The 20,915-nt window shown below is 39.3% G+C and overlaps 1 long non-coding RNA gene across 2 annotated transcripts in view; it reads left to right on the forward strand.

Moving 5' to 3' along the window:
* Nucleotides 1–20,915, forward strand: part of LOC140716681 (uncharacterized) — a 157,547-nt gene that overhangs the window by 108,005 nt on the left and 28,627 nt on the right. Inside the window, exon 1 of one of the 2 annotated variants that reach the window (XR_012096346.1) lies at nt 1,394–1,629. The exons of the other annotated variant lie outside the window; for it this stretch is intronic. This is a non-coding gene — a long non-coding RNA (uncharacterized lncRNA). Of the gene's footprint in view, nt 1–1,393; nt 1,630–20,915 lie in introns of those variants that run through there. 2 annotated transcript variants of the gene reach the window in all.

A 20,915-nucleotide genomic window follows, 5' to 3' on the forward strand; every position in this document is an offset into this window, starting at 1 on the left:
GGAACTTAACAATAGCAGGTCATGCCTTACCAACTTGATTGAGTTTTTCGACAAGGTACAAGAGAGATTGATGAGGGAAGAGCAGTGAATGTTGTCTACATGGATTTTAGTAAGGCACTTGACAAGGTCCCTCAAAGCCCAGAAGCTTAAGATGCATGGGGTCCGTGGCAAATTGGCTGTTTGGATTCAGAAGTGGCTTGTGGCATAGAAGACCAAAGGTAGTGGCTGAAGGGACTTATTTGAGTGGAGATCTGTAATCAGTGGAGTTCCATGGGGATCTCTGCTGGGACCTCTGCTGTTTGTGATGTATATAAGTGACCTGGATGAAAATGGAGACATGTGTGTTCCTAAATTTGTGGGTGATACCGAGATTGGTGGAGTTGTGGATAATGTAGAAGATTGACTAAGTATACAGCACGATATAGATCAGTTGCAGATATGGACTACGAAATGGCAGATGGAGTTTAACCCAGATAAATGTGAGGTGTTGCACCACGATAGGGCAAATGCAAAGTGACAGCGCACTGTTAAGGACAAAATCCTTAAGATTGTTGCTGAGCAGAGAGATCTTGGGATCCAAGTTCATAGCTCCTTGAAAGTGGCTACACAGATCAATAAGGTGGTCAGGAAGGCTTATGGAAGGCTTTCTTTTATTAGTCAAGGCACTGAGTTCACAAGTCATGAGGTTATGTTGCAACATCTGGAGTATTGTGTACATTTTTGGTCACCCCACTATAGGAAGGATGGAGAGGGCACAGAAAAGATTTACCAGGATGCTTCCTGGTTTAGAGGGCACGTGCTATCACAACAGGGTGGATAAACTTGTGTTGTTTTCTCTGGAGTGTGGAAGGGAGATCTGATAGAGGTTTACAAGATTATGAGAGGTATAAATAGAGTGGACCCATAGTATCTGTTTCCCAGCTTTGAAATGTCTAATACCAGAAGGTATTCATGTAGTGAAGATGAGTAGGGATAGGTTCAAGGGGGATGTGAGGAGCAAGTTTTTTACTCAGAGAGTGGTAGATGCCTGGAATGCGCTGCCTCATATGGTGGTAGAGGCAAACACATTAGAGGCCTTTAAGAGATGTTTGGATAGACACATGGATGTGAGGAAAATGGTGGGACCTGGACATGGTGTAGGTAGGAGGGATTAGTGTCTTAGTGTTTGTGATTTGTTTTTTAGCTGGTTTGACACAATATTGTGGACTGAATGGCCTGTTCCTGTGCTGTACTCTTCTATGTTGCAAATGAGTAAGGATTGCATGATCACCAAATTGTGAGAACAGAAATATTTGCCCTCCTGCTCTTGAAGCTGTTTGGAGTTCCAGTCTGTAGATTAGCTGGCATTGCAGCCTGCAAGTGTGTCTCCAGACAGGTCTGTGTGCCTCCTTTGAAAGCCACTGAGTTGGATTTACAATGTAGACCAACATGCACTCCGATTGGGTCCTTTATCCACAACGGCATCATAGAGTGACACAGCTAGCAGAATAACTGTTTCACAGCTCTACGAACCCAGGTTCAATCCTGAACTCGTGCTCTCTGTGTGAGATTTAATCACTCTCCCTGTAACAGCATGCATTTCCCCTGAATGCTTCAGTGTCTGGTGAGGCTGCGAGGTTAACTGTGCAGGTGAGTGTTAGAAACTTGGAAGAGTGGGGATGGGAGGATAATGGGAATGTGGGGAGAATATGCTACAAGGAATTTAGTGGTGGAATGAGATTATTGTGTGCGTCACAACTATGGACTCTGCTGTATGGGCGGGCTGCGGAACAGGTTCCGCAATCGCGCTCATGAGTATGCATGTTCCAGCTAATTAGTGCTCCGTTTCAGTGGTATTTAACTCCCTTCTTTTCATTCTAGTCTTGTCAAGAGTTGATAAAAAGCAGAGCCATGTTTACACTCCCTGCTTGTTCACATGCTTGTCCAGGAAAGAGGACGACCGTTTTGACAGATGCTGTAAAGGAGTGGTATTCATTTAGCTTTTGGCGTCCAGCCGTGGTGGTGGCATTAACTTCAAGTTTGGGAGTTTTAGTTAACAGCCCTGTTAGCCTAGCATTTATTGTTTGTCTTTTCCTTCAAAATCTGCAACAGTTCTCATTAAAGTCAGTGAACTGTTGACCCGCTTCAGTCTTGAGTCATATCCACACCACTTGATACTGTGAGCTGGCATAGACTCAATTAAGTGAATGACCTCCTATTCACTTCAATAAAAAAAAAGGTTTAATTGCTTAACAACTAATATTAGATAGTTTCCACACATGTCAGTAGCCATGTTGAAAATAACCCATATGAAACAATAATAACCTAGCGCTTTTCAACAATCAGCAGCCTGGATCCATTGCTGCCCCACATGTGCAGTCTGCACTTATCTGGATATGGTCTACTGTGGTAAATTCCTGTTGGAGGATGAGTACAGCTTGACAGATGAGGCTGTGTTCAGTCCAGGCTGTAAATGACAATCCCTGCCCACAGAAATGTCTCAACAGTTGGCATTGAATAGATGGGCCAAAGGGCCTGTTTTTTTTTTGCTGTAGTGCTCTATGATTCTATGACCACAACTAAAAGAGCAACAGGAGTGGGAATTCAATAGAATCCAGACTGATCCTTTATCTCAGCACCATTTTCCAGTATTAAGCCCATTCCCTCTATCCTATGCATGTCTTTGCATAAATAGAGAAATACCCATACAAAATAGTTCCTCATATCTAAAAATCTACTGATGTTGGGCTTAACTGTATACCTTAACAACTAAGACACCTGATATCTCTTGAGTTTTCAAGGACTCCCTTATCTCTATGGGAGCAAGTTTCTACTCTTCTGTGTACTCAATGAGCAACCCCATATTTTAAGGCTATGATTCCTGTCTGTTGATATCCCAGACTAGGGAAGTATCGTACTTATATCTAGCCTTCTGAACTCCATAAGAGTTTCATATATTTCAATGAGATCACCTCTCAATTCTTCAAAACTCGCAAAAGTGTGAAACAAATCTACTTCCTCTTACCTCAGATTACAAACCATCCATAAGCAGTGATTTAATACTTGCAGAATATCCCAGGTGTCTAGATAATTGAATCAAGATGTGTGTACCCTTGCACTAAAATCCCCTTTCAACTTTCTAATTGCTTGTTGTACCTGAATGTTAACTCTCAGTTATTCATGCGCAAGAATATCGGTGAATCACTCATCATTTAAAACATAATCTTCCCTTGATACTTTTCTATCAAAGTGCAATCTTTCACATTTTCTGCATTACATTCTGCATTACAAGCCACAGCCCCTGCCTGCAGCTGCAGAGCAGGTGAGAGACGTGGAAGCACTACAGTGTGATTGAGCTTGGCTGGAGCCTGGCCTTGTCCATTGGTGCTGCCCTCCTGTGTTCAAGCAGTGGAATGACAAGATGGATTGCGTGCATCTGTATACTGCTGGGAGACTATACCATCAATTGCTAGACGATATATATCTTCTTTTTCAGTGAATTTGATTCTTTGTTCGCTATTTTGAATTACGTTACTCGCTATTTTTGAATGCTTGCTTGCTATTTTGAATGTTTTACACCTTGGCCCCAGTGGAACGCTGTCTCGTTCAGCTGTACACTTTGTATAGTTTGAATGATAACTGAACTTGATTTGATTTGATGTGATTTGAATCCGCCATGTCCTTGCCCATTCTCTATGTGCCTCATAAGCTTTTCTGCATCTATTGTCTAGTTCATCCTGCCCACTACAGCTGTATCATCAGCAGGCTGGGATAATTCATCCCTGAATAATTAAACAGTTTGTCAAGTAAATACAAGTAATTTGAAAGTAAACGTGGAGTTTATTGTAATTTGCACAGTACAATATTAATTTTATGTATTGCACTGTACTGCTGTCACAAAAAAAAAACAAATTTCATATCATATGTAAGTGGTGATAAACCTAATTCTGATATGGGTCTCTGTTGTGGACTGAGAGTGGGAAGAGGGCAGGGAGAGGGGAATCATGTTTGGGAAAAGGGGAAGGGAGAGGGGAGGGAGCGGGAAGCACCAGAGAGATATTCTGTAATGATCATTAAATCAATTGTTTGGAATCAAATCACCTTGCCTGGTGTCTCAGGGTTGGGTGTGTCTGCACCCACACCGCTCCCCGGCCCCCGCTCCCGCCTCTGGCACTCATTCTCTGTCACCTATCCCCCACCTCTCCTGCAGCACTCCACCGTCACCATTCCCAACATCCTTTGCTCCCACCAGATTTACAAACTCACGTTTCACTCCAAGTTGGCACAAACAATACTGTGCATGTCCAAACAGGTGCTATGAGAAACTTACATGCAGTAGCATCACAGGATAAGCAGAATTCACAAGAAAAACATAAATTAAGCATAAATTAAACACCATTTTTACAAGAAAGAGCACAAATATACCAAAAAAAGTCAATTTTAGAGCAAAGTGACAAAGTGGTCAGCTCTAGTGATTAGTTTTGTGCAGGTTTGTCGAAGAACTTAATGGTTGAAGGGACTTAGCTGTTCTTGAACCAGATGGTATGGGATTTCATGCTTCTGTACCTTCTGCCTGATGGTAGCTGCAAGTAGATGGCATAGTCTATTGGTGGAGATCTTTGATGACACTTGAGGCAGCACCTCCTGTAGATACTACTGAGGGTAGGGAGAGATGTGACAGGTTCAGGAACAGTTATTATCCCTGAACCATCAGGCTCTTCAACCAGACATGATAACTTCACTCACTTCAACACTGAACTGTTCCCATAACCTCTAGATTCACTTTCAAGGACCCTTCGTCTGATGCTCTTGATGCTTATGGCTTATTTATTTATTATTTTCTTTGTTTATTTTTTTCTTTTTGTATTTGCACAGTTTGTTGCCTTTTGCACACTGGTCGTTTGACCATCTTGTTGCATGTGGTTTTTCACTGACTCTATTGTGTTTCTTTGGATTTACTGTGAATGCCTGTGGGTAAATGAATCTCAGGGTTGTCCATGGTTACATAAATGCACTTTGCTAATAAATTTACTTTGAAATTTAAACCTTTTTTATTTTTGTGATGTATTAATTAACTCAATGAATTTAAAAAGTGGAAATTATATGATATTTATATTTCTTCTTTTCAGCTTTTTTTCTACATTTATTTATTTACTTACTTATACTGCGCAGAGTAGGCCCTTTCCAACCCGGCCAGAAAACCTGTTTTAACCCTAGCTTAATCACAGAAAAACTTACAATGACCAATTAACCTGGAAATTTTTGGACTGTGGGAGGAAACCAGAACTCCTGGAGGAAGCCCACTCTGCCACAGGGAGATCGCACAAACTTCTTAGAGGCAGCTGTGGGAATTGAACCCATAAAGCATTGTGCTAACCACTACACTACCGTGCCTCACCTGGAAGTCATGGAATAATGTTAAAACAAGCATTAGTAACATCAGCAGGTCGTATTGCATCACTGGATCTCTGAGAATCCCAATGGGAGACACCAGCAATTCCATTTGTAAAATTATTTTATTGTCAGAATGTAAATAATCCAACTGAAGCCTGTTCTGCCCAGCTGTCTTGATTAGGTGTGGAAATGCCTGTTGCCAAAACATTCACTAGAAGGAGCCATCTGTGACTCTCCTCCACCCACTGTGTTTGTCCCCTGTGATTACTTCTTCAGGCTGTGCTGTCTCCACACACTGGGCAACGCCACACCCTCCCGAAAAATTAACTCTATCCAAAGTTTAGGAAAACTTCCAAAGAAGGTACAAAATGTTCTTTTTGAAAAGTATAGTATATGTACTACATTTCTACAAAACAATCAGCATGAACAATCGATGAGCTCTGGAGTAGATTCTATTTGAGTCTAAACCTGTCAAAAATGACACCTTTAACAGGGCAACGTATGGTATTAAAATACTTCAGGCTTGAAGATGCTTCTGAAGGGAGACGTCCTGTCAAGCTGTGATTGTTAGTATGAACATCTTGTGACTCCATCAATAAACTATAAAAATAAATCTTACACAAAGAGTGGGAGTAATTGAAGTCCTGCGTGTTCCGGCATTGACCCGGTCTTTTTGAAGTTGAAACATGATTAATGCTCATCACTATTTTCTTTTGTCTTGTTCCACTTCTCCGTGAACATATCCATTGATAGTTGCAATAGGCCTATTATCATATCCTTCCAATATAAATGCAACCAAACATGTTACCTAGACAGCAGCTATCTGCGAATGAAAGATAATTTGATCTCTCCAGGTGAAGCAATGTACAATAACAGACCCTTCTAGTACATTTTAGAATCACGTGTTGGGTCAGAATAAACCCAGCCTCAAAAAATGCTTAACCAGTTATGAAAGATGAGAAAACCAATAAATGTTTAATATTCAAAGTAAGACTAACATTAAAAAAAATGAAGGATTAAAATCTTAAAGTACTCAATTATACTCAAACAATTAAAAGTGTTTTGAATTAACAAAATGCAACATAATTCATGGAGTGATATTGAATGGAAACAGGTTCTTTTGCCCATCCAGTCTGTGTCAGTCAGCAACCTGCCATCTGCACTAATTTTACATTAATCCCATTATTCTTTTCTCCCACATTATCATCATTTTCACTAAACTCTACCACTCAGTTACAAATTAGGGACAATTAACCTGCTGACCTGCTTGTGAGAGCAAACAGGAGCTGTCAGAGGAAACGGACACAGTCATAAGGGGAACATGCAAGCTCCGATGTCACAGACAGCATCCGAGACCAGGACTGAAGTTAGATCTCCGGCACCGTGAGGCCTCAACTTTACTTGCTATGCCATGGCGCTGCATCAGTTTGCTCCACTGAAATGAATAGGGAAGCTCTGCATGTGACAAGTTCAACCTGGTACAGATTATTGTGCAAATTCCCCAGTATAAACACTGGGATGAATCATTATAATTTCACACTTACTAGATGAAGTCATTAAGTAGCATTTGAGCATGGTATGAATAATGTAGACAAACTCATTGATTATATCTAGTATGTTCACCTAGAAATCTCAAAGCTGCTCACATCTGGACAGGGAAAATTGTGTCCTGAACATGCCCCCGAAAATTCTGGACATTATGAATCACATGCTGGACCTGATAGTGAAATATGAAAAGTGACAGATATATAGTGCATTTTGCAGAGACAACTGCGGAGTTAATAAACAATACTCTATTCTGGAACAATAAATAGACTAATGGGAGAACATCAGATAAGATCAGATAAAATTTTATTTATCCGGAAGGAAATTAGTGTTGCAAGGTTGCTCAGCCGGAAATATATACATTAAAATACAAAATGTGCATTAAAAATTCATAGTACAAAATACAGATGTACAATGAAACCATATACTTATGGAGGAGGAGTTGTAGAGTCTTATAGCCACTGGATGAAAGGATCTCCTGTGGCATTCAGTGGTGCACCTTGGTGGAATCAGTCTGTTACTAAAGGTGCTCCCCTGTTTGTCCAGTATGTCATGGAGGACGTGAGAGGGATTGTCCATAATGCCCCACAGCTTCTGCAGCATCGGCCTCTCAGACACAACCACCAGGGAATCCAGTTCCACCCACCCAGGAACAGAACCAGTCTTCCTGATGAGCTTATTGATCTTCTTGGGGTCAGCTTCTCTCACCCTGCTGCCCCAGCAGACTACAACGTAGAACAGAATGCTGGCCACCATTGAGTTATTGAACATCTGCAGCATAGTACTGCCAACGCTGAATGACCGGAAACTCCTCAGGAAGTACAGTCAGTTCTGTCCCTTCTTGTACAGAGTCCCTGTATTTATAGTCCAGTACAGTTTGTGTCCAGGTGAGCCCCCAGGTATTTATAGTCCCTGGCCACTTCCACATTAGTTCCCTATAGTTGAAGTTTCAAGTCAAAACTTTGCATTAGAACAGTACTTCAACTCCTAGTGCAGGGTTTCAAGCCAAAACGTTGATAGTTCCTTTCCCTTCACGGTTACTGTTTGACCATATTCAGTCTCTCAGTTCTTCCAACAGGCTGTGGTTGCATCTGTAGTCTTTTACGTCTCCAAAGTTTGACTTCTAGCTAGGTAAGGAGGTCTGAGTATAGATGATTAAATATTTGACCAAAGGAAAAGATTTGAAGGAGTGATACATAATCCTCTTAGAGAGTCCGTAATACATTGCCTTCCTCAAGCCTACCAAGCCTTTCTATAGAGTGAGCAAGATTGGTCTCCTAAAGATGCTGAAGAAAATTGGCTTCCAGCCAAAATTGTTCAATGGGATCTACTACAGATGGGGACCTGATCGTTAACACAGACACAGTGGACAGAAGGGTCTGTTTCTGTGCTGTATAACAATGACTATGACTCTATCACAAAAGGTGAGGTCAGCTATTGAGGGATCTCAATAGGGACAAATAGCTTTAGAATTTCTTGGCATATTTTTCTCACTTTTGCTGCTACATGACTTCTGCTGCTCCATTCCGCTTTTCCCCCTAAGAACCAAATCAAAAGTACACCAAACCCTCATCTTGAGAAACATTAACAGCAGCTAATGGACAGACTCCCCCACGTATGTAGAGTTCAAATTGACCAGCATCAAAAAGCAGAAAATCAAAGATTATCAATAAAGAGATCCTTGACCAGACTAAGTCCTACATTGATAACTATACCAATGACGCTTGTGGCCACACTCATGGAATGGATGAGGACTGTATTCCTGAGGATATTCTACACAGGGAACTGGACACTTAGTTATGACTTGCCAGATTTTCATACCTCTGCTATAAGGACCACTATGAATAAGATATTCCAGATGGTGAGAATGTCACAAACAGTTGGGAAATGGAGACTGATCCTTCAGGAAAATATCAAAAGATGAAAGAGAAGTGGAAAGCTCTGCTGAAAGAAAAGAGAACAAGATTTATAGAGACCAGTAGGTTTTCTTGGCAGGTGCTGTGCACAACGCTGTCATCACCTGATGTAGCTCAGGACCATATGAGACTGTGGTTCCTGAGGCACACCAAATAATACTCCACACTGCGTCGACAACTAATGTTCAATCATTCACCTTCCAGACTGAATGCCATCTTATTGTTGAAAATTGAATGTGAAAACAGATTCCTATGGCAGCTTTCTTTGGTAAGTATCCCTATATTCTGCAGGGCCAGAGCTTGCCCTTAATCTCAGATGGGAAATGAGGCAATGAATATTGAGCAGGGACATCCCACTGTGACCACATTCTTCCTCCACTCTCGTTATTCGCAAGTGCTGCTCTATGGCCCTCATGCTCTTCAGCCTGCATCTCTTGGACCCTACAGTTTATAAGACAGCGCACCATGCAGTACACAATGTTGAAGTCTCCATATCTTCTCAGCATGCAGTGCAGGATAAACCCTGCTCTCATTGAGGCATCATAATCTGCTTTTGAGTGTCAACTTCACCTTGACCTCCACAGACAGTAGGGTCCAGGCGAGGAAGCATAGCTGAAATTCACATACCTAAAAATGATGACAACTCTGAAACATCTCTCCCTCAACACTGGAACTGGACTTGTTTTATTATTGTCACATCTACTGATACAGTGAAAAACTTCTGTTTGCAAGCCATCCAGACAGAAGTGTATTGTGGTTGTTGAAAGTGAAAACATAATCCAGAATGCATTGTTACAGTTACAGAGAAAGTGCGGTGAAGGTAGACAAATAAAGTGCAAGGGCAGGACAAAGTAGAGTGGGTGATCAAGAGTTAATCTTTTGGTTTATAGTGGCTGTGATCAAGGGTTTGAGAGTGATCCTGACAGGAATGTGCTGTCTCCCAAATAGGTTCTTCATTGTTGAGGATGCCTTTTCCTCCTGCCTCAAGGTCTGTAGTAATGGAATGAGGGATGCAAAATTTCTGCTGAAGGCACCCAATGCATCACCATCTCAACCATTCTCTGTTAGTTTATGCCTATGCAGTGCAATTTGGAAGATCTTTGTGTAACTTGTGGTATGGTCTATAGCTGCGCAGTCAGTTATGCAAGCTATAATTATTTCAAGTTAAATGTATTATTAAACAATTTGCACTAAGAAAATAGATTATTTAAACAAAATCACACTTAGATGTTTGATAATCAATCTGTGCAGTATGGATTTGTTAAGAAGACTGTCTAAACATTTGATGGGATAAAAGTTAGTTTCTCAACGATACCCACCAGTCCTGAAGTTCCTGTAAGATTCTCCATTACAAGGATTCCAATGGCAGGAAGGATAATGTCACAATGTGCACTGGCAATATTGCAGAGGAACACAGACTCTGATGTAGAGACCGTGACAAGAGTTTATTCATAATAATTCCAAACAAACATTGGTGGCTCAGCTGAGTGACACAGTGAGAGGCAACATTCTCAAAACTAGGACCCTGCGATTAGTACTATCAGGCATCCTCTTAAGTACTTTGTAATAGAAGTAACATGGAATCCTTGAGCTTATCAAAATAAACTTAACAAGCTAAAACAGAAAGCACCAGGAGACCGCATTATGAAGAGGGAGTCACTTGAGAAAACACAAGGAACTCTCAACAATTAATGATGCTGTTAAACAGTAATAAACCAATTCAGGTGCTCTGAAAACACTGGAGCCCTGCACAGGCCCGAGAATGCACTACAGATAATTAATGTAATTGGTTCTGAATCTCCAAAAGTAAAAAGCATTTGGTAATGTATAGCTGTTCTTTGTGAGCTGTTACTCAGGTTTCAAAGTAGCTAAGATGCCTGAAGGTACCAATCTTTTATCTTCCAATGTCTGGTAGCTCTGATGAGAAGTTTAGAGAAGGTGAAGTGACAGAGTTGGGTGTGAGAGAATGAAGAGGATGAATAAAAATGAAGGCACAGCATTTCTGTAGCATGGGAGTAGAGGACATATAACCTCTCCATGAAGAGAAATATAAAGCTATATACAAAAAATTGGCAGTCAAATATTACACTAAAAGGGAAATATGAAATCCCTTGAAAATTCATTCAACACTGTGCTATGGGAGACAATATATTTTCCAAGCAGACATCATGACAAGTAAGAATCTCAGTTCAACTGTTCTTACCTTTAAAAGCAATACACCACTCTTGGTAAAGCCTACAGCCTTTATGAAAAGGTAATTCAGATATCTGTTTTCTAAAATTGCACCTCTTTTCTTTCAGAGTGGCTTGAGGATTGCTGTCCTTGACTAGTTTGAACACCTGTAGGCAATCTTGTTTGAGTTACTTGTCTTGGCCAGTGCAACAAGGAGAGGGTCAACATAGCAATAAACAGCTTCTTCTTCAAACACTTCTATACATAAATGCTTGCAATACTTAACATTTATCCTTTGATTTAAAATTTTTTACTGTATCTTAGTGGCTGTAGTTCATTGGGATATGAGAGAGAGATAAAGAGAAACAATCTCAATTTCAGCATCCAGTGTCACTGAACACCAAGTATTTGCGCATCAGAACTATGAAGTCTCTAAGGCAATTGCAAAGCTTTAGCTGATTCTCATCTAGTGCCTGTTGAGTGCTGTCATTAGTGTCCACATCTCATTTGCATCCATGTTTTTATTCCCCTCAAAAAACACTTTACTAGTGTTTACATATCTGAATAATGAAATGAATATTTGACATGATTTATGCTTTGCAGTGAATGAGATGGGGGAACAGTAGGGGATCTGAAAATGAGATACCAGCAGCCTGATACAAATACTAGAGCTGGTGACTCAGTGGAGAATGATTCATTGCATATCCTAGCAGACTGAATAATGAATGAATTAATTACATGAACAGATGATTCAATGTTCTGTCTTTATATATCTCTGCCTATATATTTGTGCCATTAGATTATTCTGTATGTCCATGAACTGATAATGAGATTTTTCTTTTATGTTTTAATATATTTATGAAGGAATGTAGAGACCAGAAGGTTTAACAGAGATTCAGAAGTTGGATTATCAGTCAGTAGAAGCTTTAGGGACAAGTAAAAAGCAGATGTGTTCAGACTGACACCCGCTGCTCGAATTTATTGGCCCTGTGTTTATGAGGTGACAAGCAGTTGCATCCCGCCATTCAGACTCCTCCATCCTTCCTGTCATTCCTCACTGTTTTCCTTTCATGTTGCCAGCTGCTGATGTTTGGTTTGTGTATAAATTTCTCTTACATAAATATACCTAGATTTTCAATCATAAAGTGATAGAGTTGTACTGCACAGAAGCAAATCTATCAGCCCAGCTTGCTCTTGTCCATTGTGATGCCAGTCTCTGCTGAACCCAATTGCCCACTTTGGGCTTGTATCCCTCTACATATTTCCTATCCAAATACCTGTCTAAGTGTCTTTAAAGCATTATAACATGCCCTGCCTCTGCCGAATCTTTTGGCAACTGTTTCCATATAACTAGCACACAGAGGGCAGTGGTTATATGGAAACAGTTTTCAAAAGAGTTTTCAACCTCTGTGTGAAAAGCCTCAACTCTCTTTACTCCTTTTTCTACCCCTTGACTCTCCTTTTCAATTTCTCCCCACTCACCTTACACCTATGTCTTCTAATTTTAGATTCCTTTGATCTGCAAAAAAAACACACTGACTATCCACATGACCTTCTATGTCCCTCATATTGTATAAACCTTAATAAAGTCACTACTCAGCATTCTTCAGCTGAGCACAAATCCAGCCAATCCAATCTTTTCTTGCAACTACAGATTTTCTAGCAGTCATTGTCCTGGTGAAGTCCTTCCCCACTCTTTTTAATGCTGCCACCTTCTTTCTGTAGAGTTGTAACCTGAAGTATACACATCACTCCAAGTACAGCCAAAAGAATGTTTTGACTGTTGCAACATGACATCTCAAATTTTATACTTCATGCCTTTCTTGAGGACAAGTACAGGTTGAGCACCTCTTATCTGAAAATCCAAAATCCAAAAACCTCTGAAATCTGAATTTATTTTGAGGGCGGGAAGTTTCCCGGGCAACGCGCAGGTCTCTACACACCACAGACAGTTCTGAGAAGTGGCCTCACATATCCTGAGTGGCGCCCTGTTGGCACCATTTTGTTTTCAGCAGTCATCATAGCCAGGTGTTCATGCATCACTCACAGTGATTACCGTAGGCTTTGTGCTTATTCTCTGTTCTGTGCTGTGGAGATATTGTTGAAAATGTCAAAAACGCCTGCAGTTACCCCTGTGGGTAATAGTGAAAAGAAAAAAATAGGAAGCATTTGTATTTATCTATAACACAGAAAGCTAAGTTGTTGGAAAAACTTGACAGCGATGTCAATGTGAAGCAGCTGACAGACAGCATTCACTGTCCACCTGGGTGGCCGAGGTAGTGACAGCTTAGCTTCCTTATGATTCAATGTACACATTATTGTTTCATGCACAAAATTATTAAAAATATTATATAAAACTACCTTCAGGGTACATGTATGAACTGTATATAAAATGTAATTGGATTTTGTGTTTAGACTTTGGTCCCATCTCCAAGTTATCTCATTATATAAATGCAAATACTCCAAAATCTGAAACACTTCCAGCCTCCGAGTATCTCGGATAAGGGGTGCTCAACCTGTATGCCAAATGCATTCTTCACTACCCTATCCACCTACAGTATGTCACATTAATCAAGAAACTAAGGTCTCTATGCACGTAACACAACAGAGTAGTTAAAATGGCCTGGGATAGTTCATCAAGGGTTCTCTGTAAATGTAAGTTGTTTTGAAATGTTAAATGAAAGTTTTGAAGAAAATTCAATAATTCTACCATTACTGGATTGAAATAGCACTTTGCTTCTTCATATGCACTTCTTCCATTTAAAATTATATGGAAGAAACAACCATAACTCAGAGGTGTATTACAATTCACTTCTGTAACAGTTCCACAATGCAGTATAAGATGCAAGTGAAACCAGGTTACTTGCATGAATCAGAGGACAAAGTACATTGCAGATTAAACAGTGCAGTGGGTAATCAATCATACTGGTAGGGAGAGCATTTCATCTTCGACTTTCACTTCTTACCTTGGACTCTCTTTAAATAAAAAAACCAAGCTGTACAAGAGAAGTCAAAGCTCTAAACATTTGGTTATCTCAGTTCTTTTGTATCAGTACAATGTAAAGCAAATGCTTTGGGTCACTGAAAACCTGCCTGAAAGATACCCTATGTTATTTTTCTGAGATATGAACAGTTTCAGGAAATCCCAAGTATAAATATAATATATTATTGCACTTGTTAGGCAAATTAACTGTTATTGGACTTAGCAGTTTATTATTCAATTAAAGTGCCTTGTCATATGAAGATTTCAGTTCCCATTGCTTCTCATTTCTGCTTCATGTCACCTCTTCTGTTCACGTGTGCATTTATAGTTCATATAATTATCACATTAAGTAGGATATTATTCTGCCTATTAGGGAAAGGAAGAAGACAATGCTTCATCCACCAGAGAATATTGTTGCAAGAGATGCTGATTTTTTTAAAATAAGCATATGCAATGAGTGTGACCTTCGTGCAGTATTGGAAGCTTTCAATTATCAGTGAAGCAGATCCAACATCAGCAAATGTCTTCTTCTTCACTGCCAAGTATGCTTCACTGCCTTAATTTTGCACCTCAATGCTCTCATCTAGGTAATTATGTTCCAAGTAGGATTAGTAGGCAATAGGGCCACAGCATCACCAGCAAAGATGTTGTGTCTGTTGCTCTCTACACAATGACCTTGTTACTGGCCATATCTGAAGAATGCAGCTGCCTACTGGGAGAACAAAACATCAGATCAGACATCTTCAGTACTTTCCTCTTCAGATCAGCAGGCTGTCCTAAAAATTCACTCAAACCTCTGTGAGTTTTCTTTCTTTCTCAATCTTTTTTATTGAGATTCGAGTAGATAAACATGACAATGATAATGATACAAAGAGATCGGAATTACATTATTAATGGTTAACGTTTACAGAAACAGACTCCGAGTAACATATGTAATCTAAGCTTCCCAATCTCTTAGTAACTAAACATGAAAAAGATTCAAAAAAAATTTTACAGAGAAAAAAAGTCCCCCTAAACTAAAAAAAAAATAAAAACCAAAACAAAACAAAAGCTGGGCTGCCATGTTTCATCGGTTAAAATCATTTATTTGTCATTAACTCCGCTCCTCTATACACAAACAAAAAGTTATTGAGAAGGATGTGGAAAAGGTCAGCTTACATCATATGAAAATGTTGAATAAATGGCCTCCAAGTTTCTTCAAATTTAACCGAAGGGTCGATAGTGCCACTCCTAATTTTCTCCAAGTTTAAACATGTTATAGTTTGGGAAAACCATTAAAATGTGGTAGGGGCATCAGAATCTTTCCATTTAAATAAAATGGATCTTCTGGCTATTAATGTAACAAATGCAATCAAACAGCAAGCTGAAGGGGATAATTGACTAGAGTCCATCATTGGTAATCCAAAAATTGCAATAATAGGATGAGGTTGTAAATCAATACGTAAAACTGTTGAAATAATATCAAAAATATCTTTACAATATTTTTCCAAAAGAGGGCAAGACCAGAACATATGTGTCAGGAGGCTACCTCAGAATTACATCTGTCACAGACAGGATTTATATGGCAATTAAAAAGAGCTAACTTATCCTTGGACATATGGGCCCTATGAACCACCTTAAATTGTATCAAAGCATGTCTAGCACACATTGAAGAGGTGTCAACTAGTTGGAGAATTTTCTCCCATTTCTGTATAGGTAAAGATACCTGAAGTTCTCTTTCCCATTCATTCTTAATTTTGTCAAATGTACCTAGACATATTTTCGTAATCAGATGAGTTTTCTGAAGTTACAGATTAAATTTCTGTTCTGATTCTTCGGCATAATGTTCCATGAATTTGCTCCTCAGACCGAGTTTTAGAAGGTGCTTGCCAATTCTGTGTCCTTAAATTAAAACTCATGCATGAAAGTCTTCTAACTTGCACAAAGGTGAAGACGATTGTAGGTAAGTTTCAATGATAAAATCAAGCCATCCCATGGAAACACTAACTTTTCTGTAATATAGGAGACTTTTAATGCACAAAAATAGGAATAAAAGCAGATACCACAGTTAGCAAGCATCTCACAACATTGGGGGAGGGGGGTCAGAATTCAGTCTTGACCCAGGTGCTATTTAGGTGGTGCATAGGTACAGAAGGTAGTGCTGCTCCCTCACAGTTCCAGCTACATTGGCTGGATCCTGATCTCCAGTTATGTCTGCGTGGAGTTTGCATATTCTTTCTAGGGGCTTCATATGCTCCAGTTTCTTCCTGCATCCCCAAAGGGTGCTTACTTATTAATTGGCTGCAGTGGATTGCCTGTACTGTAGGTAGGTGGAAAGCATATAAATGGAGATCAATGACATTTGACAGAGAATAGGCTATTTGGCACATTTAATATTTCAGTAATATTTGAATCATATTGTAAATATGTTGCTTGATTAGCATTCTTTATTATTTATGTAATTCATTATGGGTTATATATAAAAGTATGTGAATGGTGCACGTCATCACGGTGCCATATGTGTGCACCTCACCTAAGTAAAGAAACAAAGCATACACGTTTCCCTGGTCACTCCGTGTTTTTCAGTTGATTAGCTTTATGTTTTGGAGTTACAAAACTTACCAGTGGTGATGAGTAAGTTTCAAACGAACCTGAAATGACTACCTAGCTGTTGAAATGCAGCAAGTCTTTTGAGTTATAAAAACAGCAGAGTGAGACGTTTGAGTTAAAACAAAATTGCAGCACGTTTTTCTTTCTTTGCAAGAGGAGTTCTAAAAAATAACAGGCAACAGTGAAATAAGTAGGGAAATGGGATTGCTGGAAATGCTTGGAAAGCCTGCAAAGACTTGATGGGGTGAAGGGAAACATTAAATAGGAAGAAACATCAAGTGATTATGCTACTGTTCTTGAAGCTCAAGTAACCTGAAAGGAAATAATTCAAGCTGTTCTATAGGTGCCGTGGTAGCATAGTGGCTAGCACAACATCATTACAGCTTAGGGCGTCAGAGATCTAACACCGTCTGTAAAGAGTTTCTACTTTCTCCCTGGGACTGCATGGGTTTCCTCCGAGCGCTCTGGTGTCCTGTCACAATCTAAAGACGTACAAGTTAGTAGGCTCATTGGCCATTGTAAATTATCCTGTGATTAGGCTATGGTTAAGTAGATGGGTTGCTGGGCAGTCTTGCTCATTGGGCCAGAAGGGCCTGTACTGTGCCGTATGTCTAAATAAAATTTAAAAAACTAAAAATGTAAAAATGAGTCAGAAATAAAATTATGGAAGATTATTTTGTTTCCTGGTCTTGGTTGCGTAAGTCATGGGTTCATAAATACATATGATTGATAAATCTCCTTGAACTTTTCATTAGACATTCTCTGTAATTATAATTTCCATCCCAATATTCTGAACTGATGTTTGGTCAATTTCTTCCGTGCACTGGTCAAAAAAAGGTTTCATTGTCTGTTTTCTTCTGATGCAGCTTTTCAGTTAAGTTCCTGTATGAGAAGGATGCTCCTGAATCTGACCTCGGCACACAAAATAATTGCTTTTCAAGCAAAGTTTACCTGGGTCACTGGAACATCTGGCTGCAAATTTGCTCCTTTGTTGAGATTTGGGTTTGTAAACATTTTCTTGTTAAAGGAAACAAACTGCATCAATAGGATCTTTCTGTGAGGTTAAAGAGGATCCGTGTTCTATTTAAAAATGGTAAATTGCAATAGCTTGTTCACAGCCAGAATCCATGGCCTGGTGTTCGGAATGTCATTGTGCTGTGGTGTGAAGAATTTCCAATTAACTTTGCTGTGAAGCTAGTTTTTCAATTCGTACAGAATTAAAATTTTTCACTTGTAAGTACAGTATAGAACATTTCATTTTTCAAAGGGTTATTTTTGTAAATCTAAACTAAGCTTAATGAGCAATAATTGAATCTTCAGAATTATATAATATTAGTTTGTCAGCAGCTATAACTGGAAGTTAAGCTATTAAGTTTTGTCCATCCATCCCCAGATCATCAGACAAGGACTGGTAATGCTTGTGATGTTTCCTCTTGCTTGTTTTGCAAAGCTCGCTTTCTAAACACAGCAACTGCTGCTTCTCAAGATCAAAACAGTTTTCCAACTTTCCCACAAACATTGTTTAGCTTCTGGTCATAAACGAGAGCAAGTCTTCAGTTCTTAAAATGTAAATGGCGAGCAATAATCATTTTGAAGTTAAAACAAAGCACTGTCTATAGAGCAGCTTTGCAATTAAGCTCTGAATAGAGTCACAAACTTGCTGGCTCATACCACAAGGCTAACTGCTGAAGAGGTGCAGTATAAGACAATGTATTATTGAATTTGGCTTGTTTCAAAACAGACAAGCTGCTTAAATTACTTTGTTCAAGGAAGCTTGCAGATCAGATGAAAACAAATGCTTGCATATCAATATACTATAATCCTTGGTGTTTTAGAAAATTATTGTCTTTTATTATTGCATAGATTTACATTACATATTAATGATGGTTCCTTAGGTAAGATGACCAAGTATGGAGCTGTTGAATGAATGGCAAAGCCTACATGGGATAAAGTAGATAAACTAGTAAACTGGAGAATTAAAACAACACTTTGAAGTATGTTTTTATTGATTCTGCTTTATCTGAAAAGTAAGAAGAGATGGCAACTTCCAGTACTGTTATTTCTACATTCTTCTCTCAGTTGCTGATGGCTTGCCATTATTAGACTCTTCTTTGAGTGGGTGCAATGACTGTTCATATGTATTAATTATTTTTCAGACAAATCATGCTTTTGGTGACTTAATTGCTTATTTGCAAATTATTACTTCTCTATTTCAGCTCTGAAGTTTTGAAATATTCATCTTCAAGCACTCTAGCTCGGCTCAACAGCCCCCTGTTTTCTCAGCTAATTTCTAGGCTTGAACCAATGCTTCTGCAGAGTTCTGGAAAATGTCTTAGGATAAATTATCTTTCCTTCCCACTTCCCTTCCCCACAGGGAAACATCTGTCATCAGAACTCTGAAATTAAGAACTTACCATCTGGACCATGGCAGATGTGAACCAATGACCTGTCATCCTCTGGCACTACATGTTGATCTTGTAGCTTAGAACACGTCCTGAAAAAACAACATTCTCTATACTTCGTTTTTGTAATGTTTTCCTCCAAATCTCCTTTTAAATAATGTCCCTTCACCTCGCAGAGATTCCTCCCTCTGTCTTCCAATTTTATCCATTAACATTTTATAATAAGCTGAAGATCCCCAATGTAAAGTTCAAATAATGCACAAAACTTTGGGCAATTGTGTGGCGGTAAGAGGGCGAGGGTTGGTAGTGAGAGAATCACAATAAAGTATTTTGTAATCGGTAACAATCAATATAGAATTGAAAACATGGTTATCTAACTTCACACAATAACTAGCAATTTGGAAGTTTACTTTTGAGCCCTCCAATGCAGCATGGGTTAATGTCTACAAGCAATTCTTTTAACTAAATGATTGTACAGCAAGTATTATAATATAAGAACTAGAGTACACCATTCACAATCTATCACTGTCTTTTGGTTATCTTGTGTTTTCATATCCATAACATATTATATCATCATGGACAGACTTGGCAAACTCTGTTAAGTTACTGGTCATTACTAAATATGTTGAAGAGTTTAAGTAGAATAGAATTTGTTCATTGGTGCTTTAAAGAAAAAGAAGAAATGTCAATAAAACATAAGATGTTCAGAGGATTTAACAGGGTAAGCATGAAGTGATATTTCCCCTGTAGTGAAAGTTTGGAACTAGACTCACAACCTTAGCATGAGCAATCAATCATTTAGGGTTGAAGTAAGGTTTCATTTTTCAGAAGGTAATGAATATTTGAAGTTCTGTATTCTACAGTCTGGTCTTAGGTAATGACCTTTCAGTGGGTAAGCAGTTAGGGAAGAGTGAGCACAACTCCTTAAGTTTTAAGATAGCTATAGAGGATAACTATGAATCTTGTGGGAGAATATTGAACTGAACAGGGCAAATTACAAGAGGCAGGAACTAGGGAGAGTCAGAATCGGAATCAGGTTGATTGTCACTGGCATGTGACGTGAAATTTGTTAACTTGGCAGTAGCAATTCAATGCAATACGTAATCTAGCAGAAAAAAAAATAATAATACATAAAATAAAAATAATAATAAATGAACAAGTAAATCAATTATGTATGTTGAATAGATTTTTTAAAAATCATGTGAAAACAGAAACACTGTATATTAATAAAAAATGAGGTAGTGTCCAAAGATTCAACATTCATTTAGGAATCATATGGCAGAGGGGAAGAAGCTGTTCCTGAATCGCTGAGTGTGTGCCTTCAGGTTTCTGTACCTCCTACCTGATGGTAACAGTGAGAAAAGGGCATGCCCTGGGTACTGGACATCCTTAATGATGGATGCTGCCTTTCTGAGACACCGCTCCTTGAAGATGTCCTGGGTACTTTGTAGGCTAGTACCTAAGATGAAGCTGACCAGATTTAAAACCTTCTGCAGCTTCTTTCAGTCCTGTGTATTAGCCCCCCCCATACCAGACAGTGACGCAGCCTGTCAGAATGCTCTCCACGGTACAACTATAGAATAAATAGAATCCCAAGCCATTCTATATATACATCAAGATCAAGATGATAACTAGGAAGAGGGTAGGAGCACTCAAATTTAAAGGGGGGAACAACTGCTTGGATGCAGAGTATGTGGGTGAGGGCCTCAATGAGTACTTTACATCAGTACTTATCAAGGAGAAGGACATGCAGGATAGGGAGATCAGTGCTGGCCATATTGATACGCCAGGGCATTTCGAGGTAAAAGAGGAGGTACTGTTGGGTCTGTTAAGGTAGTAAGTCCCCAGGGCCTAATGCGGTATACCACAGATTATTGAGAGAGGCAAGAGAAGAGACTGCTGAGGGCTTGACCAATTATCTTGTGTCCCCTCTAG

The sequence above is a fragment of the Hemitrygon akajei genome, chromosome 26 (assembly GCF_048418815.1).
Source record: "Hemitrygon akajei chromosome 26, sHemAka1.3, whole genome shotgun sequence".
NCBI classification, from domain to species: domain Eukaryota; kingdom Metazoa; phylum Chordata; class Chondrichthyes; order Myliobatiformes; family Dasyatidae; genus Hemitrygon; species Hemitrygon akajei.